General features: G+C 47.2%; 1 protein-coding gene across 1 annotated transcript in view; it reads right to left on the bottom strand.

Moving 5' to 3' along the window:
- Nucleotides 1–27,172, bottom strand: part of LOC134336184 (retinoic acid-induced protein 1) — an 82,748-nt gene that overhangs the window by 55,224 nt on the left and 352 nt on the right. The window lies entirely within an intron of this gene.

The raw sequence follows: 27,172 nt of genomic DNA, 5'->3' as shown, positions 1-27,172 counted from the left end.
CAAGCTACACCTACCATACAAACAACATATCAATAGAAAGGGGTGCAGCAGTCTTGTTGTACCTAATAAACTGCTCAATGAGCGTATATGCATACTACGCATAGACAATTTAAAACCTACATGAATTCGCCCTACATGCTCCAAATTGTATCACAATAATGTGACAAAATAATGCTTCTATGATTTCTAGGACAACACTATCATTGTATTATTAAACGAAAGCGATCATTCATATAGCAAAGGAGCTTATTACTGATATTATTACTACATTATCGCTGCATAGAGTAATCTACTTAACTGCAGTCTTACTGCGAACGCAAATTACAGCCTGAAAACGCATGATGAACAATTAGCATTACCTATTATGTTAAGAGCATCACACCGTCACCTCATACCACGTTAAGTCGTTAGTCAGCTGATGTAGACCTGTCTACGTAATTTCTGACACCGGTTGACATACTGTTATCACTAAAAATTTAATTATATGACAGTTTCATCCTATAATTGTTATGATATATGTAAGGTGAGGACTCAATCGCGGGCACGCCGGCCGGAGGAGAGAGCGGCCGGTTTAGAGTACACAAATAAGGTGACTATCTCCACCGAATGAAAGAGGAGGGGCCGGGCGAGCCCAAGCCAACTGAAATATCTAAATATAAATAAAACCCCAAACGTAACACAACGAGTAGATCGCAGTCCTCCAAAGTGTTTAAACAAAAGAAAGATCCAAAAGGATCTCGTGTGCACTGCACAATAAATTACTTTCACCGCGCTCACGGCAACCCCGCTAGCGAGATTCGAACCGGCGAACTCAGACACACACACGCTATGACGCAACCGAGCGAGCCACAGCGCCGCTGACGTTGCTAGCGCCGGTGGGCAAATTGAAGGGCAAACTAAGGATCGCTTTTATTTGTTCTACTTGTATTAATAATAATGAGAATCTATAGCGATATCAAACTAAGGAGTTATTCTAGGTATAAGAACCCAGGAAATCCTTCGAGCGGATAACAACAAAAAAGGTAATAGATATATATATATATATAGTTATTTTTTGTGATCGTACCCGATCCGGTTAGTTCTCCGCGACTCGGGTTTATATCAAGTTTAGTCTCCCTCGAGACTAGTGGGTCAATATTCGCGTAAGCGAACAGAGGTGCTTAAGCTTTACCAACGCGACACTCAAGGCGGAGCGGGGATGGGTGCTGGTAGCGAACACCGCCGTGGCCAGCCAACACCGAGATCCGCTTGAGCGCTCGGCGCGAGTGCTCCGACCCCGCGGGTCCGGAGCTAGATGCGAGAGATAGCGAGAAAGATGCGTGAGGCGAGCCTCTCCTTCTCAGAGTACTGATCGGAGGAGGAGCCTGTGCGAGCTCGAACCCAAGGCGCGGGGTGGAGCTCGTGAGCACTGCTGGTTCACCAGGCAGCCAAAACAATGGAAAGATGAAGAGATACGGAGTACGCAATTCTCCTGGTAAAGTTAGGAGAGTGCAAAGGAGTCACACCAAAACCTAATCTTTCCCTGAGTTCCTTTTATTACCTCGGCCCCTGGGCCTACCGCAAACCCTCTATGAGGCCTCGCGTTACCTGTGTCCCTAACCTAACGTGCAAGAGAGCACAAAAGAACAAGGGTGTGACGAGGACACCTGGCTGAGCGCTGCTTTAAATACCAACTCAGCCAGGTGTTCCTCGTCGCTGCTGATTGCCTGAGGGTGCCTTGGGATTTGTAGTTCTTCTCCCCCTGGTCGAACTACGGGCTGTGCGCCCTCTGGTGGCAGCCGGCGGAAGCTCACGGGTTTGGCTCCCTCTGGTGGGCGCAGAGGGAGTTGATCGGCCTCTTTCAGTGCGAGCACTGGGGTTAACTGTGTGAATCGCGGGTCGGCCCCCCCTGGTGGCTGTCTGGGAACCAGACCGACTCCTAACAGTACCCCCCCGTCTAGGAACGGCTCCCGACGTTCCCATGCCCGCTGCTCTGTTCTCCCGGAACTCCCGGATCAGCGTCGGGTCTAGGATATGACGCGCCGGAACCCAGGATCTATGTTCGGGACCATAACCTTCCCAGTCGACCAGGTACTGTGTGGACCCTTGGACCTGTCGTGAGTCTAGCAGCTGACGGACAGTGTAGGCCGGAGCCCCATCCACCACCCTGGGCGGTGGCGGCGGTTTCTGCTGCTGGATGGTTCGGCATAGGTAGGGCCTGAGCCGCGATACGTGGAACGTAGGGTGGATCCTTATCGCTGGCGGCAGTTCCAAGCGATACGTAACAGGGTTTATCCTTCTGATGACCCTAAAGGGACCCACGTATCGAGGCGCCAACTTCCCCGACTCGCCCCTGAGAGGCAGGTCCCGGGTGGATAGCAATACTCGCTGACCCACTCGAAATCGGGGTGCTGCTCGCCTTCTCCGGTTGGCTGTGTGTCGCATAGTGGCGGTGCTGGCTTCTAAAGCAGACCTAGCCCTACGCCAAGCTCTTCTGCACTGGAGGACGAATTGCTGGGCAGCCGGGGCCCCCACCTCTCTTTCCTGAGTCGGGAAGAGAGGGGGAGGGAACCCAAACTGGCACTCAAAGGGCGACATGCCGATGGCCGAGTGTCGGAGGGTGTTGTGGGCATACTCGGCCCAAGGCAGCTTGTCGGGCCATGAGCGTGGGCACCCGGAAGTCAGGCACCTAAGTGACCGTATAAGGTCCTGAATGACCCTCTCGGACTGGCCGTTAGACTCTGGATGGTATCCGGAGGACAGGCTAACCGTAACCCCCATTAAGAGACAAAAGGACCGCCAGAATCTGCTGACGAATTGCGGACCTCGATCTGACACTATGTCGGTGGGAATGCCATGGGGTCTGACGACGTGCTGGAGGAGGATCTGGGCGGTTTGTCTGGCCGAGGGGAGTCCTGGGAGGGGTATAAATTTGCAAGCCTTAGAAAATCGGTCCACAAACACCAATATCGCAGACAGACCATTTGACGGTGGGAAGCCCGTAACAAAGTCCATTGCGATGTGAGACCAGGGCCTGGAGGGGACAGGTAGGGGCTGGAGGAGTCCCTGGGGTCGAGCCCTGGACTCCTTATTTTTTGAGCAGACTTCACAGGCTGCTATGAAGGAGCGAACCTCTTTTATCATGGTGGGCCACCAAAAGCGACGTTTGAGGAAGTCCAGGGTACGTGTGACTCCCGGATGGCCGGTGAGGTTAGAGGCGTGCCCCCAGGTGAGGACCTGGCGGCGCATGCTGGACGGTACAAACAGCTTACCTTCTGGCCCGCCACCGGGATCAGGTTCCCTACGCTGGGCTGCAAGGACCTTACGTTCAATATCCCAGAGGAGTGGAGCTACTATTAGGGTATTCGGGAGGATGGACTTGGGCTCTGGGTCGGGTTCTGGAGGGTCCCACTGGCGGGAGAGAGCGTCTGGCTTGACATTTTTAGAACCTGGACGGTATGAAAGGGTAAAGTTGAATCTCCCAAAGAACAGGGACCACCGGGCCTGCCGGGAGTTCAACCTCTTGGCCTGCTGAATGTAAGCCAGGTTCTTATGGTCTGTCCAGACCAAAAATGGATGCGGGGCACCCTCCAGCCAATGGCGCCACTCCTCTAAGGCAAGTTTGACCGCCAGGAGTTCTTTGTCCCCAATCGGGTAATTACGCTCGGCTGGGGTAAGCCGATGCGAGTAGTAGGCGCAGGGGTGCAGCTTCTGGTCCTCCCCTGAACGTTGGGAGAGGACCGCCCCCACACCCACGTCCGATGCATCCACCTCTACAATAAACATCAGCTCTGGGTCCGGAAGGCGGAGCACGGGAGGAGAGATCAAAAGCTCCTTGAGAGCCTCAAAGGCCTCTTGAGCCGAGTGGGTCCATTTAAATCGACCTGTCGACCGTCTAGTGAGCTCAATAAGGGGGGCGGCTATGGAGCTAAAATTCCGGATAAATCGCCGGAAAAAATTGGCGAACCCCAGGAACCGCTGGACTGAGCGTAGTGAGGATGGTACCGGCCAGTCTTTAACCGCCTGATTTTTGGCGGGGTCCATCCTAAGTTCTCCATGGGAAACTATGAATCCCAAGAACGAGACCGAGGGGACGTGAAACGAAGATTTCTCCAACTTAACAAAAAGGTTGTGCTGGAGCAACAGTTGGAGAACCCTCCTAACGTGGGTGATATGTTCCTTTAACGAGCGGCTGTAAATCAGGATGTCGTCCAAATAAACAAAGGCAAAACGGTCTAGAGTATCGCGAAGTGCCTCGTTAATAAACCGCTGGAAGACCGCTGGGGCGTTAGTAAGGCCAAAGGGCATCACCCTATACTCATAGTGCCCCGCGGGAGTGATGAAAGCGGTCTTCCACTCGTCCCCTTTTCGGATGCGGATAAGGTTATAGGCACTGCGGAGGTCCAACTTCGTAAAGATTTGGGCCTTCTGCAGTGCCTCGAATGCAGTTTGCATAAGGGGCAGTGGGTATCGGTCTTTGACCGTAATCGCGTTGAGGCCCCGGTAGTCGATGCAGGGACGCAGGGTTCCATCCTTCTTACTCACGAAGAAGAACCCTGCGCCCGCTGGTGAGCTTGAAGGCCGTATAAACCCTAACGCTAGGGCCTCACGGATGTATTCCTCCATGGCCCTTCGTTCAGGGGCGGCAAGCGCAAAGAGGTGACCGCGAGGGGGTGAAGTACCCGGAAGCAAGTTGATGGCGCAGTCAAAGGCGCGGTGAGGGGGCAATTGCTGGGCCTTCTCTTTGCTAAACACCTCTGCTACATCATGGTAAACAGAAGGGACAGTGGTGAGGTCTAGGACGGGCACCGACAGTTTACTCGGTAATCGAGGCTGGATCAGGCACGATTCCTGGCACCGGAGGCTCCATGAGTAGACCGAGCCCGCCTTCCAGTCAATGACCGGATTGTGGAGCCTAAGCCATGGGTAGCCCAGGATGACTTGCATTTTAGGGGAGCGAGTGATAAAAAAGAACAGGGTCTCTAAATGATCCCCCAGCCTCATTGTGATGGGAGGAGTCTTGAGCCGTACGGACCCCTCTCCCAATGGGTGACCGTCGATGGCCACTATTGGGAGTGGAGTAGCCAACGGCTGTGGAGTGAGACCTAGTTGTCTGACCAGTTGGTGGTCTATGAAGTTGTTGGCAGCCCCCGAATCTACCCAGACCGCCAAACTGTCCGATGACCCCCCTTCCCATTCCAAAGTGGCAGTTAATGCCAGACCTAAGTCGGGAGCAGTGAGCCGGCCTCGCCCCGAGCTCCCATTTAGGGACGGGCCGGCATGTTTCCCGAATGAGGCTGCCTGCGTCGTCGTCCCGATCCTTCGAAGCGCGTATTGTGGGAGGTGCCTATTTGCATAGGTTCCTCCCCGCTCGGGGGAGCCCCAGGGAGGTAGGAGGGCTGGGACCAGGACCCCCGTGCACCTGTATTCCGGCCCATTTCCGCCCGTTCGCGAGCGCGTTGCTTCAGGCGGAGGTCGAGACGGCTGGCCACCTCGTATAGCTGCGTCAACGAGGAGGGAAGGTCTCGGGTGGCTAATTCATCTTTGAGCCGTTCACTGAGACCCCGAAGAAAAATGGCTCTGAGGGCGGCCTGATCCCACCCGCACTCAGCGGCCAGGGTCTTAAACTCAATTATATAATCGGTGACGGAACGTGACCCCTGACTCAGCTCCAAGAGCCGAGGACCTGCTTCCTTGCCTCCCTGGGGAGCATGAAAAGTGTCCATCAAGGCCTTGGAGAACGCCTCCCTGGAGTTACACTCCGGTGCCTTCTGCTCCCACAGTGCCGTGGCCCACAGCAAGGCACGGTCCGAAAGAAGTGAAATCATATACGCCACTTGGGACTTTTCTGTGGGAAAGCGGGAGGCCTGCAGCTCAAAAACCAAAGAGCACTGCAAGATAAAGCCTCTGCACCGGTGGAGCTCCCCCGAAAAGCGTTCGGGAGGGACAATTGGGGGTTCAGGGGTATTTGGAGACGCACTGGGCGATGGCTGGGAAACGGCTAGCGTGCTGAAGCGTTCGGCCAGCTGGTTAAGCATAGTTTCATGACGATGGATAGCTACCTCCTGCAGCTTGACTGCCTGCTGCAGGGTTGTGTGACCCGCTGAGTCCATTGTTGGTCACACCCTTCTGTTATGATATATGTAAGGTGAGGACTCAATCGCGGGCACGCCGGCCGGAGGAGAGAGCGGCCGGTTTAGAGTACACAAATAAGGTGACTATCTCCACCGAATGAAAGAGGAGGGGCCGGGCGAGCCCAAGCCAACTGAAATATCTAAATATAAATAAAACCCCAAACGTAACACAACGAGTAGATCGCAGTCCTCCAAAGTGTTTAAACAAAAGAAAGATCCAAAAGGATCTCGTGTGCACTGCACAATAAATTACTTTCACCGCGCTCACGGCAACCCCGCTAGCGAGATTCGAACCGGCGAACTCAGACACACACACGCTATGACGCAACCGAGCGAGCCACAGCGCCGCTGACGTTGCTAGCGCCGGTGGGCAAATTGAAGGGCAAACTAAGGATCGCTTTTATTTGTTCTACTTGTATTAATAATAATGAGAATCTATAGCGATATCAAACTAAGGAGTTATTCTAGGTATAAGAACCCAGGAAATCCTTCGAGCGGATAACAACAAAAAAGGTAATAGATATATATATATATATAGTTATTTTTTGTGATCGTACCCGATCCGGTTAGTTCTCCGCGACTCGGGTTTATATCAAGTTTAGTCTCCCTCGAGACTAGTGGGTCAATATTCGCGTAAGCGAACAGAGGTGCTTAAGCTTTACCAACGCGACACTCAAGGCGGAGCGGGGATGGGTGCTGGTAGCGAACACCGCCGTGGCCAGCCAACACCGAGATCCGCTTGAGCGCTCGGCGCGAGTGCTCCGACCCCGCGGGTCCGGAGCTAGATGCGAGAGATAGCGAGAAAGATGCGTGAGGCGAGCCTCTCCTTCTCAGAGTACTGATCGGAGGAGGAGCCTGTGCGAGCTCGAACCCAAGGCGCGGGGTGGAGCTCGTGAGCACTGCTGGTTCACCAGGCAGCCAAAACAATGGAAAGAGGAAGAGATACGGAGTACGCAATTCTCCTGGTAAAGTTAGGAGAGTGCAAAGGAGTCACACCAAAACCTAATCTTTCCCTGAGTTCCTTTTATTACCTCGGCCCCTGGGCCTACCGCAAACCCTCTATGAGGCCTCGCGTTACCTGTGTCCCTAACCTAACGTGCAAGAGAGCACAAAAGAACAAGGGTGTGACGAGGACACCTGGCTGAGCGCTGCTTTAAATACCAACTCAGCCAGGTGTTCCTCGTCGCTGCTGATTGCCTGAGGGTGCCTTGGGATTTGTAGTTCTTCTCCCCCTGGTCGAACTACGGGCTGTGCGCCCTCTGGTGGCAGCCGGCGGAAGCTCACGGGTTTGGCTCCCTCTGGTGGGCGCAGAGGGAGTTGATCGGCCTCTTTCAGTGCGAGCACTGGGGTTAACTGTGTGAATCGCGGGTCGGCCCCCCCTGGTGGCCGTCTGGGAACCAGACCGACTCCTAACAATAATTACCTACAAATAATCTTTTCAACCTTATTTTTTCACTTTAATTAAAAAAAACCTCATTAAATACAGACTAATTTAGCTGTTTTAGCTAATTTACTAATTTACTAAATACCATGGTGGTACGATCTTGTTTTAGTCAAGTTCATTATAATTTAAACACACTCTGATCAGCCATAAGATTAAAACCACCTCCTTGTCTCTACACTCACTGTCCATTTTAATCAGCTCCACTTACCATATAGAAGCACTTTATAGTTCTACAATTACTGACTGTAGTCCATCTGTTTCTCTGCACGCTTTTTTTTAGCCCCCTTTCATGCTGTTCTTCAATGGTCAGGACCCCCACAGGACAACTTCAGAGCAGGTATTATTTGGGTGGTGGATCATTCTCAGCACTGCAGTGACACTGACATGGTGGTGGTGTGTTAGTGTGTGTTGTGCTGGTACGAGACACCTCACTGTCACTGCTGGACTGAGAATAGTCCAGCCAAATATCCAGCCAGCAGCGCCCCGTGGGCAGCGTCCTGTGACCACTGATGAAGGTCTAGAAGATGACCAACTCAAACAGCAGCAATAGATGAGCGATCGTCTCTGACTTTACATCTACAAGGTGGACCAACTAGGTAGGAGTGTCTAATAGAGTGGACAGTGAGTGGACACGGTATTTAAAAACTCCAGCAGTGCTGCTGTGTCTGATCCACTCATACCAGCACAACACACACTAACACACCACCACCATGCCAGTGTCACTACAGTGCTAAGAATGGCCCACCACCCAAATAATACCTACTCTGTAGTAGTCCTGTGGGGGTCTTGACCATTGAAGAACAGCATGAAAGGGGGCTAACAAAGCATGTAGAGAGACAGATGGACTACAGTCAGTAATTGTAGAAACAAGAAGGTGGTTTTAATGTTATGGCTGATCGGTGTACAGTATAATAACAAACATATCCACATGTGTCGGCATAAGTCTACTTCACAGTCTGTTTACTACTAGATTAGTGGTGTGTGTAAAGAGACGGGGGTTAGGGTTGGGGTTAGGGTTAGGGTTAGGGTTGGGGGGCGGGGTGGCAACGTCAGCCAGGACAGCAATCAGGATAACACTGTCTTTCTCTCCTGGAGATTTAATAATACGGTTTTAGCTTCACTCCTAATGGACCTCTTGCACAATGTAGCGTGACGTATGTGCATGAACCAATGAAATACAAGTCATTTCTTTTGACATGATCGTACGCTAATGGGGCAAATTAATTATGATCCTTACAAGCATCCGGTCAGCTTACAAAGAAGTACAAATAAGTGTCCGTCCAGGCATTGCACCGGACTGCGGATAGGCAGATGAGAAATCGGTCCGTCCGCCCTAAAATCTGACGTATGGACACCCTTTAAATTTTGCTAACTTTGTTGTTAACCTGTTAGTACTGGACCTACACTGAGTGAGCTGTTAGTCTCGGAATACAAATGCTAAATTAACACAATAGTAATAACAGTATGTATAATATTGATAGGAACTACTGAAACAGGTGAGGAGATCAGACGTCTAGATGCATAGCAGCCGCTAACCAGGAGTAAACAGACGTGACATGCGTCATGCTACCATGTCTAAGAAGTCGGCTGGAAATAAAATCAAATGAATTCTTTTTTAAAAAACCGCATTGATCGAACAAGTTGTTTACGAGATAATCTTTGAATTATGAACATCATTTCCTTGCGGGATGCTTTTAATACCTCATGGTTCTGTGTTTAAACGTGAACGAGCTCGTCATGTGTTTACGCGAGTGGAAGTGCACGAGCAAGGGCGGAGGCTGCGCTAAACACCCTGCGTGATGAAAACTGGTACAGGATGATTCATCCTCTCAAACACACAGCCACACACACCACCACCACCACCACCACCACCAAAACCAGCAGCACCAGCAGTTCTCTAGCTCTTTGTGTTTCACTGCACTCAATCTCTCTCACACACAGCGGCATCTCATCATCTCTCCCACAATTAGGGATGTGTGTGTGTGTGGAGCTGTGATTAATCACACCCCTCTCTCGGCTCGTCTCTATGCTTCAGTGCAGCTCAGTCCAGTCCAGTAGGGAGAGTGTGAGCATGGTGGAGGTGGAGTGGAGCTCTCCACTTCTGCACCTCTCGTATACGGACTGTACTTCGCACAGATCCGAATTTAATGTCTTCCCTATTGCAATCCCTACTGCAATTCATGTGCTCTGCGGCTTCTTTTTACCTGCCAGTGGTGGATTCTCACAGACCTCTATCTTGAATGGACAGTCACGCTATACCTTCCGTAAATCATCCACCATTTGTCTACAATAGAGACAGTAGAGACAATAGAGCTTGTGTTTCTGAAGCTGCAAGGCATAGCCAATTGTGCCTGTAGAGCACCCAACCAGGTCGATAGCACCACTGAGATTCAAACTCGACAGCTCTACTATATATACAGGGATAAAAACCTCATCAGTTCACCATAATTAGCTCCGCCACTTCTTTTCACCTGCCAGTGGTGGATTCTCACAGACCTCTATCTTGCAGGGACAGTCACACTATACTTTCCGTAAATCATCCACCATTTGTGCAGGTGCCATAAGCAGTAGAGACAGCAGAGCTTGTGTTTCTGAAGATGCAAGGCATAGCCAATTGTGCCTGTTGAGCACCCATCCAGGTCGATAGCACAACTGAGATTCGAACTTGACAGCTCTACTATATACTGTATATAGGCAAAAAAACCTCATCAGTTCACTATAATTATCTACGCCGCTTATTTTCACCTGCCAGCGTTGGATTCTCACAGACCTCTATCTTGCACGGACAGACACACTATACCTTCTGTAAATCATCCACCATTTATGCAGGTGTCCTGAACAGTAGAGACAGTAGAGCTTGCGTTCCTGAAGCTGCAAGGCATAGCCAATTGTGCCTGTAGAGCGCCCATCCAGGTTGATAGCACCACTGAGATTCGAACTTGACAGCTCTACTTTATATATGGGCAAAAAAAAACTCCTCAGTTCGCCATAATTAGCTCCGCTGCTTCTTTTCACCTGCCAGTGGTGGATTCTCACAGACCTCTATCTTGCATGGACAGTCACACTATACCTTCCGTTAATCATCCACCATTTGTGCAGGTGTCCTAAACAGTAGAGACAGTAGAGCTTAGGTATAGCCAACTGTGCCTGTAGAGCACCCGTTCAGGTTGATTGACATCAAATGTTCTTTTCACTGAACTGGCACAAATTCCCACAGACATACGTCAGTCTTCTGAGAAGGCTTCTCAGACCTCTATCTTGCACGGACAGTCACACTATACCTTCCGTAAATCATCCACCATTTGTGCAGGTGCCATAAACAGTAGAGACAGTAGAGTTTGCGTTTTCTGAAGCTGCAAGGAATAGCCACTTGTGTCTGTTGAGCACCCGTTCAGGTCGATAGCACCACTGAGATTCGAACTTGACAGCTCTACTATATATACAGGCATAAAAACCTCATCAGTTCACCATAATTAGCTCTGCCACTTCTTTTCACCTGCCAGCGGTGGATTCTCACAGACTCGTATCTTGCACGGACAATCACACTATATCTTCCGTTAATTATCCACCATTTGTTTAGATGTCCTAAAGTATCTTATATTCTTTTTACTGAACGGGCACAAATTCCCACAGACATACGTCAGTCTTCTGAGAAGGCTTCTCAGAAGAGTGGCTGTTGTTATAGCTGAAAATATCACACAGATGTCAATCTATTGTATTCCCATTTGTGATTTCTAATTGGGATGTCCAACAAGCTCATGGTCAGGTGTCCAAATACTTTTGGCTATATAAATAAAATACAGATATGTCCCCAAAATAGTAAATTCGATCAGCCTCTGCTTCACCAGGATGACGTGTTTGTGCGAATTTAAAAAAAGAGGTGAGATGAAAATGAAAAACAGCCAGGAATGACTAATACCCGAGACCTTTGTGAGAACCCACCGCTGCCTGGAGTAAAAACAAGGACGAGGACATGACATGTGCCACGTGCTAGTCTGCAGCCCTCTTCAGCCAGCCTGGAGGTGGTTTGGAATTGAAATAGGGAAATGGAAATGACTAAACAAAAGACAAAAAGCTTACATCCATGTGTGTGAGATTAATTTCAGTATATAATAAAACTAGTGTGCATAATATTGATTATACTACTACCAATAACTATCATTTGTGTATACACCAATCAGGCATAACATTATGACCACCTTCCTAATATTGTGTTGGTCCCCCTTTTGCTGCCAAAACAGCTCTGACCTGTCGAGGCCACACTGGCCAGCCTTCGCTCCCCATGTGCATCAATGAGCCTTGGCCGCCCATGACCCTGTCGCCGGTTTACCACTGTTCCTTCCTTGGACCACTTTTGATAGATACTGACCACTGCAGACTGGGAACACCCCACAAGAGCTGCAGTTTTGGAGATGCTCTGACCCATTCGTCTAGCCATCACAATTTGCTGCCATTTTTTGCTGCCTAATATATCCCACCCACTAACTAGGTGCCGTGATGAGATAATCAGCGTTATTCACTTCACCTCTCAGTGGTTATAATGTTATGCCTGGTCGGTGTATAATCTAATATTTATGTTGTTTGAGAGCCATTAAGATGACATTTGCTCTCCACAACAACCCATGAGCACGTCCAGACACGTCCACATCAGAGACAGACAGTGGGTGGCGCACTGTCTCATTGACTTTTTTCTACATGTGTGTGTGCCAGCAGCATGCCTGCGTCCATTATCAGCAACGCCAACATGCCATGCCTATTGTCTGCCGACGGCATGGTACTTTGCCCGTTTTTTCCCTGCTGGCACTGGGCCTGCAGCCACACATGCACACACACACACACACACAGAGCAAAACACCACTTTCAGTAGCCCACTGATGTGTTGCCATGGAGGATAATGCACTAGGAGGCTCGATTTATTATTTCCCTCATTTTTCTCTGCTCTCGCTCTGTTTGTTTTGTATGCTAAAATGATCATCCGCACACGATATAAATGAGACTTGTTCCTAAAAAATCCGGCGTATTCAATCAAACACGAGATTCGGCGCAGCATTTGGGCTAGACAGTGCTGTGTTATTTTATGATGACATTTTTTATTTATGGATTATATACACTGCAAAATATATGTATGCTAATAAATAACAGCATAAAAACTGTTAGTGCTTTTTAATCACACGGCACAGTAAAAGACATGTTCAAGAGCCTGTAAGAATCGGAGTGCCGGTTGGCGAAGTCAGCAATTTATATAGGTAAATACAATCCTAGAAATGTCTGAAAGAGGATGCGCCTTGGCATAGTCGGCACATAGTCATAAAAAAGGTTCTAGAACATGTGAGTAGTTCCTCTAAGCAGAGCTAACACCAATCATAGAAAACCAAAACGTTTGTTGTGGTGCCAGCACATAATGACAAAAGGTTCTAGAACCTGTAAGAAATGGTTCTGTGATGATGGGAAAGACCCAGCACAGTATATAATGGAAGAAGTTTCTAGAACTTCTGAGACAAGTGCATGTATGTGGAGTCAGTACACTTCATAATGAAAGAAGGTTCTAGAACTTCTTAGAAGAGTGCATGTGGGCAAAGCCAGCACACTATATGATGGAATAAGGTTCTGGAACCTTTCATAAGGAGTGCTTGTAGGCAGAACTAGCACACTATATACTGGAGGAAAGTTCTAGAACTTCTGAGACGAGTGCATGTGGGCAAAGCCAGCACACTATAAATTGGAAGAGGTTTCCAGAACTTCTGAGATAAGTGAATATGGGCAAAGGCAGCAGACTATATGACAGAATAAAGTTCTACAACTTTTATGAGAAGTGCTTCTGAATAGAGCCAGCACACTAAATGATGGAAGCAGGTTTTAGAACTTCAGTGACAAGTGCTTGTGGATAGAGCCAGCACACTATACATTGACAGAAGGTTCTAGAACCTTTTATGAGGAGTGCTTGTAGGCAGAGCCAGCAACCTTTATATTAGCAGAAGGTTTTAGAACTTCTGTGACAAGTGCTTGTGGACAAAGCCAGCACACTATATACACCGATCAGCCATAACATTAAAACCACCTCCTTGTTTCTACACTCACTGTCCATTTTATCAGCTCCACTTACCATATAGAAGCACTTTGTAGTTCTACAATTACTGACTGTAGTCCATCTGTTTCTCTGCATGCTTTGTTAGCCCACTTTCACCCTGTTCTTCAATGGTCAGGCCAGGACCACTACAGAGTAGATATTATTTAGGTGGTGGATCATTCTCAGCACTGCAGTGACACTGACATGGTGGTGGTGTGTTAGTGTGTGTGGACACGGTATATAAAAACTCCAGCAGTGCTGCTGTGTCTGATCCACTCATACCAGCACAACACACACTAACACACCACCACCATGTCAGTGTCACTGCAGTGCTGAGAATCATCCACCACCTAAATAATACCTGCTCTGTGGTGGTCCTGTCCTGACCATTGAAGAACAGGGTGAAAGCAAGCTAAAAAGCTATGTAGAGAAACAGATGGACTACAGTCAGTAATTGTAGAACTTCAAAGTGCTCCTATATGGTAAGTGGAGCTGATAAAATGGACAGTGAGTGTAGAAACAAGGAGGTGGTTTTAATGTTATGGCTGAGTGGTGTATATCAGAAGAACGTTGTTGAACTTCTAAGACAAGTGCATGTGGATAGAGCCAGCACACTATATGATGGAAGAAGGTTCTAGAACCTTTTATGAGGATGCATGTAAGCAAAGCCAGCACACTATTTGACGGAAGTACGTTCTAGAACTTCTATGAGGAGCACTTGTAGGCAGAGCCGTGTCCTTTCTGAAGCAGTTAAGAGGTCATCTGGAAGCAGCGAAAGGGCTCGTGGCCGGCTTTATTGGTCTACGGATGCTAGCGGCTGCACGCTGTCCCTAGAGAGCATGCCTCTGTCGTCCCTCCTGAACAACCCAGTAACCCTATCAAGCAGACACACACACGCATACACATTTCACAGACAGTATATAGACGTGTACCCACATCCCCACACATGCCCTACCCCCCACTGAAAGGCTATCTGATGCAGCACTAGAGTCGTCCAATCAAGGCTGGACTGCAGAGAGGGGGAAAGCTACATCATTCTCACCGAGACAAGACACCAAAGCACATCTCATCAAACCTGCTCCGGAATACGCACTCACAACGGGCACATACTGCATAGCGGCGTGCCCGAAACCGCCCGCTTTAAAGTGTCAGCCTGCATTAGTCTCTGCGTCGTTTCGCTCTGTGGTGGTTAAAGGGTTAATAGCCTACTCCCTTTTTAAAAGCACATCACCGCAGCACCTGTTAAAAAAGATTACGTCTCATTACAAGCCAGGTTTAATGCTTTTCGCAAGGCGAGCGCCCACTCGCTTCTTCTCGTCCGTGGCGTAATTCAAACGGGCGTTTGAAGCTGGAGGAAAACTTTTCTGCTCTGATCACGGCATGAGAAAATAGGATGCACGAGGCAGAGCAAAAGTGGCTCTACAGTCGAGCTTTCCCCTCATCTTCTGCCCGTCTTCGCTTCGAAATAGGATGCACGCGCCCCCGTTCTGCCTCGTCTTTCTACCTTCAAACGAACAGGCACTGCACCCTGAAAAAGTAGCGCGCTGTGCAGGGACCTGTCGGCCGTGTGCTAAATGCGGCTTTGCTGCCGCGCTCTCTCTGGGGAAGTTATATGGATAATATAGGGCTGAGCTCCTTTGCTGGAAATGGGACACAAATAAATCATATGCCGCTCAACACAGCCCTATGCGAGTATGACCCTGGAATTTAAATGAACATTGCTCCAGAAGTCTATTATCTAAACGTGCTTCCCTAGCATCAAAGCGAAAACAAATATTGGGGCTTTCATTCACCCAACAGTCCATCCCAGGGTATCACACACTTTATATATTTATCCACTCACAGATAGGAGCAGTCTTAAATAGCCAGTGCAAAAACAGGCATGTTTTCAGGAGGTTGGACCAGACCACACCAGAGTACCTAAAGCAGGGGTGGGGAACCTCCGACCCTTGGGACGTATATGGCCCCCCGCTCAATCAAATGTGGCCCGCCATATATTTCCTAGATTTTGTTGTCTGGACTTTATGCAATTAATCATCATAATCATCTGTTCCGGATAATTCATTCAGGGTCGCGGTAGCAACAAAGCAAGCAAAGCAGCCCAGGCGTCTCTGTCCCCGCAATTAATCTTGTGTATAAAATATGTGTAAAATATTAGCTTCAGAAAAGTTAAAACTGATCAAATATAAACACTACATACCATCAGCATCATGTATTTAAGAAGCCTATATTATTTGGCTGTATGTTGCATCATTGTAGTCTGTGGCCCTTGACCAGATATGTAATTATTAATCTGGCCCTCAGTGGGTAAAAGGTTCCCCACCCCTGACCTAAAGGAAACCCAGTCCTCAGAACCCATACTATTGTGTGGCACACACACTGAGTTCGAATCTGAGCTCTGCTACCAGACGACTGGGCGCCCCCTAGCGGACACGTTGTCACTGCAGACAAAATTGGCCACTAAAGTCTGCTGGGTGGGAAAAAAACAGACTGGAAAGGGGGCAGGGTCATCAAAGCTGTAAAAGGACCCTGGTTAGTAGTCGAAGACCCCGCCCCCTTTCCAGTCTTAAGTGGTCAATTTTGTCTGCACTGCCAATGTGTCCACTAGGGGGTGCCCAGTCGACTGGTAGCAGAGCTCAGATTCAAACTCTGGGAGTTTAGCTAATGTACATAAGGCGCCTGTACATAAGTGGAGGAATGCGGAGATCAGTGCAGGACTCTCCATGTGCAAAACTGACCACACACACGAATCCACCAAGTATGGGTGAATAAGAGGGGGTCGGTGGACTGTGCACTTGTTGGAGGGAGCAGGTTTCAGGCTAATATACCCTCTTTGGACACGATTGGGGTCCCAGCAGCGGAAGATAAATTTGCTATGCTATATGTGAGAAAATCCTTAAATAAAATAGCAAAAAAAATAAAAAAATTAATTAGCAGTCACTGGTATGAAGTTTCCTGTCATGAACATTGGAGGAATTACTCCTTGAAGAACAATCCAGAAAGTTTTACCTCATTTACTTCCAATTTCCTACAAATATCACAGTATTGTCAAGCCAACCACCTGATAATTGGCACCTGATCATTGGCTCATTCTATATACAAAAGCAGCCAGATCCTGATCCTTTGCTTATAGAGGTCAGTGTCAAATATCCTTTGTTGGACCCCTTGCCACTAATGGCTATGGCACATTTCTCATGAGGATAGAGATTCTTCAAATAATGGGACAAACCCGGAGGTTCTGCTGGTCTTTGGCTTCTATCATGTCAAGTAAACATTTTTTTCAGTTAGTTTCCCCCCTTTTTCCCCCAATCCAGTCGTGTCCAATTGGAGCTTGTCTCTCTCATTGTCTCTCTCATTGTTGCCGCTACCCCCACCCTTAAATGTGGAGGGCCGAGGCGGTCACGCAACCCCTTTAATATGCATGCATCCCCCTCCGAAGGGCAGCCCGCAAATAGCTTATTTTTACGTCCTAGGGGTGGGGTCTCACAGATCTCAATATTGCACATTGGGAACGATGCACTGCCATCCGTGATCAGTCGCCCCCCTTAGGAAAAGTAGTATTTGCGAGTGCCATTGTCCCTTTCCCGAAAGCCAATCGTGTGTCTGTGTGGGTGCCTGGTTGGCTGATACCATAGCAGCTGCTGATGTTATAGAAAAACTAGATTTTATGCCTACTAATGTTGCCTAAATATTAGCTTTAAGCTGCTTGTGCATTAAATCCTTAGTCATGTGGTTGCTCGAAATGTGGCTGGGAGTCTAAAGTACTTAGCAACAACATGTCTGTTGTAAGCAAGAATAGTTAGCACAGAATGGAGGTTCCAAAGTCCAACACCCAATGTGATTGTGACTAAAACAGTATGAAGGGAGGGTCAGAGCTCCGTTCCTTGTTTTTCAGCTATTCCAGTCAACTGTAATCTTTGTTTTCATTTATTATCCAACTTTATTTCTCCATGAGACTGACTATTGAACTTAGCGTTAGTAACAAGTGAGGAGGGAGATCAGTGTTGTGCACAGAGTGATGCACTGATCTCCATTAGCCCCCGTCTCTGTGCAGTCACTATTAATCAGCCAGCAGAGGTCATTATTGGGGGGGGCACACAGTAACACCCTGGATGGGGCTCCAGTCCATCGCAGGGCAGACACACATACACACACATTCACCTATAGGGCAATTCAGTGAATTCAATTAACCTGTCTGCATGTTTTTGGACTGTGGGAGGAAACCGGCGCTCCCGGAGAAAACCCACGCAGACACACGCACAGAAAGGAACCAGAAAGGACCCAGATCGCCCTGCCTGTGGATTAAACAAAGGGCCTTCTTGCTGTGAGGAGACAGTGCTACTCACCGAACCACCGTGCCGTCCAAACTCCAAATCATTGTTTGTAATTAACAATTCAACATATGAATATTCTGTAATAAATGTACATTTATTATAAAACATCTAATGTATTAAAATGCACATTTTAGGTGCTTGTGGAGGGATGCCGCAAACTGCAGTGTGTGGTGTGCTGTTGTGCGTCGTGGCGTCGCAAAGGACAGGAGTGGGTGCTGGCGTTCTGGGCCAGTGAGCCGGTAAATACAGCAGGCTACGAAGAGGAAATGAAGGCTGGATCTATTTGGAGGAGCTGCCGATGACCTTCTCGGAGCTGGATGACATCCAAGTGATTTCACCGTGCTGTGCGTCGCCAATGACGGAATGCACCAGCATGCTAAACGGATACACACGCAACCCCCCTCCCCCCACCCTTCCACACTTTCACACAAATGATGGCGTATCTGGTTTCTGACACTCGGATGTCACACACATGGGAACGTCGGGCGTTGGAAAACAATGTAATGCAAGTATGCGGATTATGTATTTAGAAAAATCATATTCCAGCATATTCATATTCAGTCCAAATACATTTTGTAAAGGAAGTATTTCGAATACAGTGGGCATTAAAATGTACTTTTAAATTGTACAATATGGATCCACTTGATTAAAGGTTTGCATACATTACAATTAAAAGTGGCGCCCTAGCTCACCAGTGCTGGGATTCTTAACTCCCCAAATTCAAAACTCAGCTCTGCTACAGGTCGGCTGGGCGCCCCCTAGCAGGCAGTGCCTGCAGCAGACAAAAATGACCACTAGTCATGCTGTGTAAATTAGTCAAATCAATTCAAATGTATTTTTATAGCACTTTTTACTATAGACATTTACAATAGACAATGCAACTTGACAGAATCCAGGACCGACAGACCAAAAAACCCCTGTTGAGCAAGCCGAGGGCGACAGTGGCAGAGAAAAACTCCCTTAAATTACAGGAAGAAAACTTGACAGGAACCAGACTCAGAAGGGTGGTCCTCCTTGGGTGGCCTGTACAGCGTGTGCAATACTGGCCTCATGTGCGAATCTACCAAAGTACGAGCGAGCAATTGTATTCCTACACAATTAGCTCAAACTAACCCTAAGCATTTTGGCCCAACGTAAACACATGTTGCCTTGGAACCAATACCAGACAAAGAATAGGTCTGGATTTGAGATGACCAAGCAGAAATGTATTTAAATGTAGCACCTACAGTTTGGAAACGTATCCGGAGTATATTGTGTGTTGACTGCTTCTAGATCACTTTGAATTGGTAGCATAGACATATTATGATGTGTTCCAGCTATGTTAATGGACTGCTGCCTGAGTGACAGCAGACCATTGCTCAGATTCTTGCACTAAAAACCTCTATTATACTTCTAACTTACTTGACCAAGCTTCACAGGCCTTCCATGTATGCATGTTATAATCTTAGCTATTGATTTCATGTGCTAATTCACCTAGTCTGTTGATTACAACAGGACCGACAGACCAAAAAACCCCTGTTGAGCAAGCCGAGGGTGACAGTAGCAGAGAAAAACTCTCTTAAATTACAGGAAGAAACCTTGACAGGAACCAGACTCAGCAGGAACCCATCTTCCTTGGGTGGTCAGTAGTCCGAGTTGCCTGCACAGTGTGCAATACTGGCCTCATGTGCGAATCTACCAAAATACGAGCGAGCAATTTTATTCCTACACAATTAGCTCAAATACTAACCCTAAGTATTTTGGCCCAACGTAAACACATGTCGCCTTGGAACCAATACCAGACAAAGACTGATCGCACCCACTGTAGTGTTACTTTTTACAGACACACCAGTTTACCAGTATATCATTTTGTCAATTACAACCTAAACAGCCGAGACTCTCCAATCACACAAGAGCTACAAATCAGTAGGTGATGGCTAGCATGTCACATGGCAGATTAGCAAGCTTTGAGAAGGTTTCCAACTGTCAGTTCTTGTACCTGAGCTTGTTTAAACTCATGATTGACCAGATTTGCTGTGATCAATAGGGAAAACCGGAATGCCGTCCATTTCAGTCCAGACAGCAGCTAGTGAGGCCACCTTACTAAAACCACCTCCTTGTTTCTACACTCACTGTCCATTATATTGGCTTCACTTACCATATAGAAGCACTTTGTAGTTCTACAATTACTGACTGTAATCCATCTGTTTCTCTACATTAACCTGTTTTTACCCTGTTCTTCAATGGTCAGGACTCCCACAGGACCACCACAGAGCAGGTATAATTTAGGTGGTGTATGATTCTCAGCACTGCAGTGACACTGACATGTTGGTGGTGTGTTAGTGTGTGTTGTGCTGGTATGAGTGGATCAGACACAGCAGCGCTGCTGGAGTTTTTAAATACCGTGTCCACTCACTGTCCACCCTGTTAGACACTCCTACCTAGTTGGTTCACCTTGTAGATGTAAAGTCAGAGACTTTAGTGGATTATTCTCAGTCCAGCAGTGACAGTATGGTGTATAAAAACTCCAGCAGCGCTGCTGTGTCTGAGCCACTCATACCAGCACAACACACACTAACACACCACCACCATGTCAGTGTCACTGCAGTGCTGAGAATGATCGGATCCACCACCCAAATAATACCTACTCTGTGGTGGTCCTGTGGGGTCCTGACCATTAAAGAACAGAGTAAAAGGGGGGTAACAAAGCATGCAGAGAAACAGATGTACTACAGTCAGTAATTGTAGAATTACACATTCTACACTGCATTGAAAACGTGTGGTTCATTATGAAGCTCAATATACAGCTACAGATACTCTAGACTGTGGAACAGTTGAAGCATGGAATAAAGAAAAACTACAATATTTAGTGTCTTTGGTTCCCAAACAATTACAAAATGTGGTTAAATGAAAACATCGAGAGGTGTGACACAGTGGTAAGCATGCACTGTCCCAACTTTTTTGAAACGTGTCGCAGCCATCATATTCAAGATGATTTATAAAATTGTTAATTGAATACAGGTCAAACAGTATTTGCAAATCATTGCTGTTGCTGTTGTCTTATGCATTTTCTTCTACTGTCCCATCTTTTTAGAACTAATTTTTAGCTAGTATTTAATTTCATATAAGATCTAATTTATCTTTATTCGATTTTGTCCATATGTTGCTGATGTCAGTCTGTGTTTTCCTCCTTTTTCTTCCAATCTAATTTCCAATTCTGGATTGCAACACCTCTGCAGCTTGCACCCTTGCCCTGCCCCGCCCTGCCCTGCCAGAGTGGAGCAGACTGGCACGCACCCCCTCTGACACATGAGCAGGTCGCCTGTCAAAGGTGGAGCCTTCCGAGCCATACGCACTGTGATCTCCGTGAACCTTCCACCACTTATGTAGGTGCCTTAACTATAAGGAACTTCGTCGACCACCCACCCTTCCTCTCTCAGGCACAGCCAAGTGTGCCTGTTAGATATCCAGCTTGGTCCCAATTCTGCATGTAAGAGTCTGACCACTTAAAAGTGTGCACTCAGGTGAACACATGCTAGAACTAGAGCTGGGATCTCGAATACATCGTATCGAATCTCAGCTCTGCCTGCCGGCTGGGCTGAGCAGCCACATGAACAACGATTGGCCTGTTGTTCAGATAGGGGTGGGATTAAGCCGGATAGGGTCTCTCTCATGACTAATGCAATTACGACCTCTGCTGGCTGATTAATGGTGCCTGCACAGAGATGAGAAAAGAGTGCTCTCAGGGTGTGTCTCTCCGTACACAGTGCTGATCCGCATTGCACTCGTCAAAGTGTAGGTGACAAGATGTATACAGCTGCTGCCCACGTGTCGGAGATGGCGTGGGTTAGCTCCTTGTTTCTGCACTCACTGTCCATTTTATCAGCTCCACTTACCATATAGGAGCACTTTGTAGTTCTACAATTACTGACGGTAGTCCATCTGTTTCTCTGGATGCTTTGTTACCCCTCTTTCATGCTGTTCTTCAATGCTCAGGACCCCCACAGGACCCCCACAGAGCGGGTATTATTTAGGTGGTGGATCATTCTCAGCACTGCAGTGACACTGACATGGTGGTGGTGTGTTAGTGTGTGTTGTGCTGGTATGAGTGGATCAGACACAGCCGTGTCCACTCACTGTCCACTCATAAAGTGAGTCAATATTGACGATACACCTTAAAAAACACGTTCACGCAACGTTAGACCCGTTTCGTGACGAGTTTAAAGGGTTTAACTGGCTGCACAGATGCCAGACGATACCCACATAATCCTTATTCTAATCTATCACAATATTAATTCGATATCGTTCAGCCGTAGGTGTCGCAAAGCACAGCGCTTGGCAGATCATCGATACCCCCCTTCACCCCCCTCCTCAAAAAAAAAGATTCTGCTGCCTTTCTTTTCTCCACATCCCGTGTCTACGCATCAAACGGCGCGCTCGCCGTGCCCGCCGGCGCAGCGGGAGCCGCATTTGCATCTGGAGGAAAAAAAAAATCCTCCTCGCATACCTCCCTCCCTCCCTCCCTCCCTTCGCCCGCTCTCCTCCCTTCGCCCGCTCTCCTCCCTCCCTTCGCCCGCTCTCCTCCCTCCCTTCGCCCGCTCTCCTCCCTCGCTCCTCCTCCCTGCTCTGGCCTGTCCTGACCTTACAGATTTGTTTGGAGCTGTGCGTCAGCGGGCATGTTCAGGACAGAGAGCTAAACACCTCTCCCTCTTTTACGCTACACTGTCATCTTTCATTACCGCGCTCCATCCATTCTTCTCACCTTGGCTTTCGCACTAATCTCTCTCCTGTCTCTCCCGTCGGCCGGAGACGTCCTCCAAGCGACGTCTTTCGGGACCCGCGCCTATTTCCCGCCCGTTATTTTTTCTGCCCCTGCGCTGACCCACCGCTCGGTGGCGGTTTCAGGATGTTACATCAGCCTTCATCCTCGCCGCAACATGCGACGTGTAAAACGCAGCCTGACAGAACCGGTGTTTAAGCATTCACAGAAGCTTCTAGAGTCTGTTTGTGTGTGCGTGTGGTCTGCGACAGGGTGCGCAGTTGCTAATCCGGGGCCCCTCGGTGGCCGTTTTTTTTTCCTCGACGCGATCGGTGCGTATCGGGCTCTGCGCGGTTCAACCTCGCATCGATTAGGTCTTTATTTCCTCCCTCGTTTTCTCTTCTTTTTCACCTTCACCCACTCAGCTGCCTCCTACTGCCTCACATCTCTCTGTTCTCCCACCTCGAAATCTCTTTTATCCACAAACATACGTACCCACATGCGCATGCAAAAATAATAGGCCACAGATCCCCGTCTTTAAATGCGTTCTTGCTGGGTACCAGGCCGTTCTGGCCATCGTTATCACCCAGCGGTGACACTGCAGTCTAGGAGGAGCGTAATAGGTTTGGGCTGGTGTAGTGTCTTTTCCGACATCAAGGGCACACACAGTATGCCTTCGTACCCATGCGCCAGAGAAGCTCATACATTGGCACAACGTGTTTAATAGTAACGTAGAAATTTACATACATTCACTTGAGTATGGACGGTGACGCTATTTGCTATTTTATTTATGCATTTTCTCTCTTCATCTCCAAATTTGGTGTCTTCCACGGCTGGGGAGGGTATATATTCCTGACACGCTTCGCCCGACATGTGGGCAGTCCACCGACCCCTTCTTATTCGCCCATATTTCACTGGATTTGAACATGAAGCCAGTCTCGCGCATGGAGAGTCACTCACCGATTTACACACTTACATACAGGCGCCTCAGGCTAATAACCTAGAAGACTCCACCCCCTTTTTCATTCCAGTCCTTTCCCAACTAGAAGACTTGTAGTGTGCACTGCCAGGTGTGCCTCCCAGGGGGCACCCAGCTGAGAGTTCAGAATGCCAGTGCTGGCATGCCGATACCATTGACACAGCAGTTACTTATTCATGGCAGACCTGCTTTAAGTGTTTTTAATTACATCTGACCAATCATCTCGACACATTCGCCTTCGGTTTGAGGTCAATTTGGATTTGCTTCCAATCTTGGCAGAGACCACTGCTCCACATGGTCTGTAATGTGTGCAAACTAGCCCCATTGATATGAGCACATAAAAGTCACCAGTTATAGTCAATTATAATCACATGTTAACTAACATCATTCTCAGCACTGCAGTGACACTGACATGGTGGTGATGTGTTAGTGTGTGTTGTGCTGGTATGAGTGGATCAGACACAGCAATGCTGATGGAGTTTTTAAACACCTCACTGTCACTGCTGGACTGAGAATAGTCCACCAACCAAAAACATCCAGCCAACAGCGCCCCATGGGCAGCGTCCTCTGACCACTAATGAAGGTCTAGAAGATGACCAACTCAAACAGCAGCAATAGATGATCTACATGGTGGACCAACTAGGTAGGAGTGTTTAATAGAGTGGACAGTGAGTGGACACGGTATTTAAAAACTCCAGCAGCGCTGCTGTGTCTGATCCACTCATACCAGCACAACACACACTAACACACCACCACCATGTCAGTGTCACTGCAGTGCTGAGAATGATACACCACCTAAATAATACCTACTCTGTGGCAGTCCTGTGGGGGTCCTGACCATTGAAGAACAGCATGAAAGATGGCTAACAAAGCATGCAGAGAAACAGATGGACTAGAGTCAGTAATTGTAGAACTACAAAGTGCTTCTATATGGTAAGTGGAGCTGATAAAATGGACAGTGAGTGTAGAAACAAGGAGGTGGTTTTAATGACCATTATCGTCATCATTTTAATTCCAAGAGTCTGAGATAAAATAATCAAATGTTCATACAGCCTGGTATGAAGGTATCCCAATGGAATACCTTTGCTTGTTCAAATGCTTGGGATTGTGTTCACGTCACAGCACTGTGATTGGAAAACCCACGGACTAGGTGGGTATGACTCCATATTGGGTATGTAAACAAAAGTCTACAGTCATGAGGTTAGTTTAGACCAGATTCATTGATACACTAGTTGGTTCACATAAACAAAGGTCTAAAATGTTACGGAGGTAAAGCTTGGATACAGGGTCGGGTTAGAATTCGCACCTTTAATTACGTCATACGTCAATAAATAATAATAATAAATAATACGTTATTTATTCATCCAGGCTCTTAGATAGATCTAGGTGCAAATCCAAAGACCAGGTTTTGCATGCTGTATATAGAGATAATCCTAGATTGAAAAGACTAATGATATAATGAGTAATGATACCAATATATAATCAAACGCAACTGCATTTTCCCCGAGTCCCTGAGTCTAAGGTAAAGGGACTATTGACAACAAAGATTTACAAATGATGCGATTAGACTTGTGGTCAGGTTATTATTCTTAGCTATTTGTACTAATTCATTCCAATAGAACTGCCCTTACTTCAAGATTATGCGTTGTCCTAGTAATCAGAGATCTACATTCATCCTGAGATAAGAGGTAAGCAGGTAAAGGTTAGATTTAAGGTTGGGGTTTGCATTCGCACCTTTCCTATTCTTCCTATAGCTTAATGCTTTACGCTCTTTTGAAAGCGTACACATTATATAAGACCAGGTTCATAAATAAACTGATCATGCTGAACCTACAGATAAGCTTCACATATCTACATTGATCATCCTCAAGCTTGGGCTTCCATTTTTCATAAAGCTAAATTCATAGATTTATTTATTTATTTATTTTATATTTTATTTATGCATTTTCTCCCCTTTTTCCTCCCTTTTAGTGCGTCCAGTTGCCAGATTGCGTCACGCTTCCTCTCCACCAATGCCGATCCCTGCTCTGATTGAGGAGAACGAAGCGCCCCCACGCATCTCATCACCTACACTTTGACGAGTGCAGTGCAGCTCAGCACTGTGTACGGAGAGACACACCCTGAGATCACTCTTTTCTCGTCTCTGTGCAGGCACCATCAATCAGCCAGCAGAGGTCGTAATTGCACCAGTCATGACAGAGAGACCCTATCCGGCTTAGTCCCGCCCATATCTGAACAACACGCCAATTGTTGTTCATGTGGCCGCTCAGCCTTAGCCGGCAGGCGGAGCTGAGATTCGATACGATGTATTCGAGATCCCAGCTCTGGTTCCAGCATGTGTTTTTACCGCTGCGCCACCTGAGCGGTCATAGATTTATTTATTTGAGTGTGATCGTGTTATTTATGGTATGATCGGTGTTACGTTCAAGTCATTCTTTCCTTTCTTCTGTGTCTGTTTTCCTTTTAGTTCCTGCCAGAAAGTTTAGGATCGCTCTTGTGTTTTCTTGGTTGAGGGCTTATCATATAATCAGAATATGCTTTATTGTCAGTTTGGAATCTTTAAATTCATAGAAAAATCCATCAGGTATTTTTTATCAATACGCCAATGTGATTCGCAAACCCAGAGATGAAATGTGTGTATGGTCAGCTTACAAACGTCCTTGAAGGAGGTAAAATGACTCATTATTGATTAAAATGATGTCGAGTTTACGGTTAGACTTCAAGGCGATGCTGGCCATCACGTCTTGTTCGGGGATTTAAACCCTACGTTTTAACCCTCACTTGTTTACGCTATAGATCTTGTGATCTAGCCTAGCTTGGAAAACCACAGATCTGTTCCAAATGTATACAAAATCTATATAACCAAATTATATTGATTAAGAGGTGAAATGCATCCTGATGAAAAGTTGGGATGAATATCTTTGGACTAGGGGTTGGGTTTAGTTTACGCATTTTCTATTAGAACAGGTTCATAGATCTTGTAATTGTGCCCAGCTTGGAAACCCACAGATTGGTTCTAAATGTATATAAAATCTATGTAACCAGACTGTATTGACTATAGACTTCTATATTATCCTGATGAAAAGTTGGGACAAATCATTAGGTCTAAGGGTTAGGTTTAGTACTATGTCTATGATCTTAATCTACCCAAAGGTTTTGTATGCTCAAAGTAAACAACAGACAATCTCATGATGAAAAGTTACAAAGGCAAATCTTACAAGCAAAGTAAGTGTTTGTACCCAAGGTAATACTTTAATTCTCACACAGTCTACCTGTTTTTTTTAAAGCCTACGATCAGGTTCATTGACATTGCTTCATCATCGATTAATCAATATCAACAGACGTCTAGTTAAAACTATGCCTAACATGAAAGCAAAGTTACATATAATATCTCAGCCTGTTTGTTGGCTATTTGGAGACTTCTGTGGTCTGGAAAGCTTCAAATATTGTCCGAATCAGTTCTACCTCGTTCTACCTCCAAATATAAAAAAAACAGC

The sequence above is a fragment of the Trichomycterus rosablanca genome, chromosome 22 (assembly GCF_030014385.1).
Source record: "Trichomycterus rosablanca isolate fTriRos1 chromosome 22, fTriRos1.hap1, whole genome shotgun sequence".
In the NCBI taxonomy this organism is placed as follows: Eukaryota; Metazoa; Chordata; class Actinopteri; order Siluriformes; family Trichomycteridae; genus Trichomycterus; species Trichomycterus rosablanca.
This window is presented reverse-complemented; position numbering and strand designations above follow the sequence as displayed.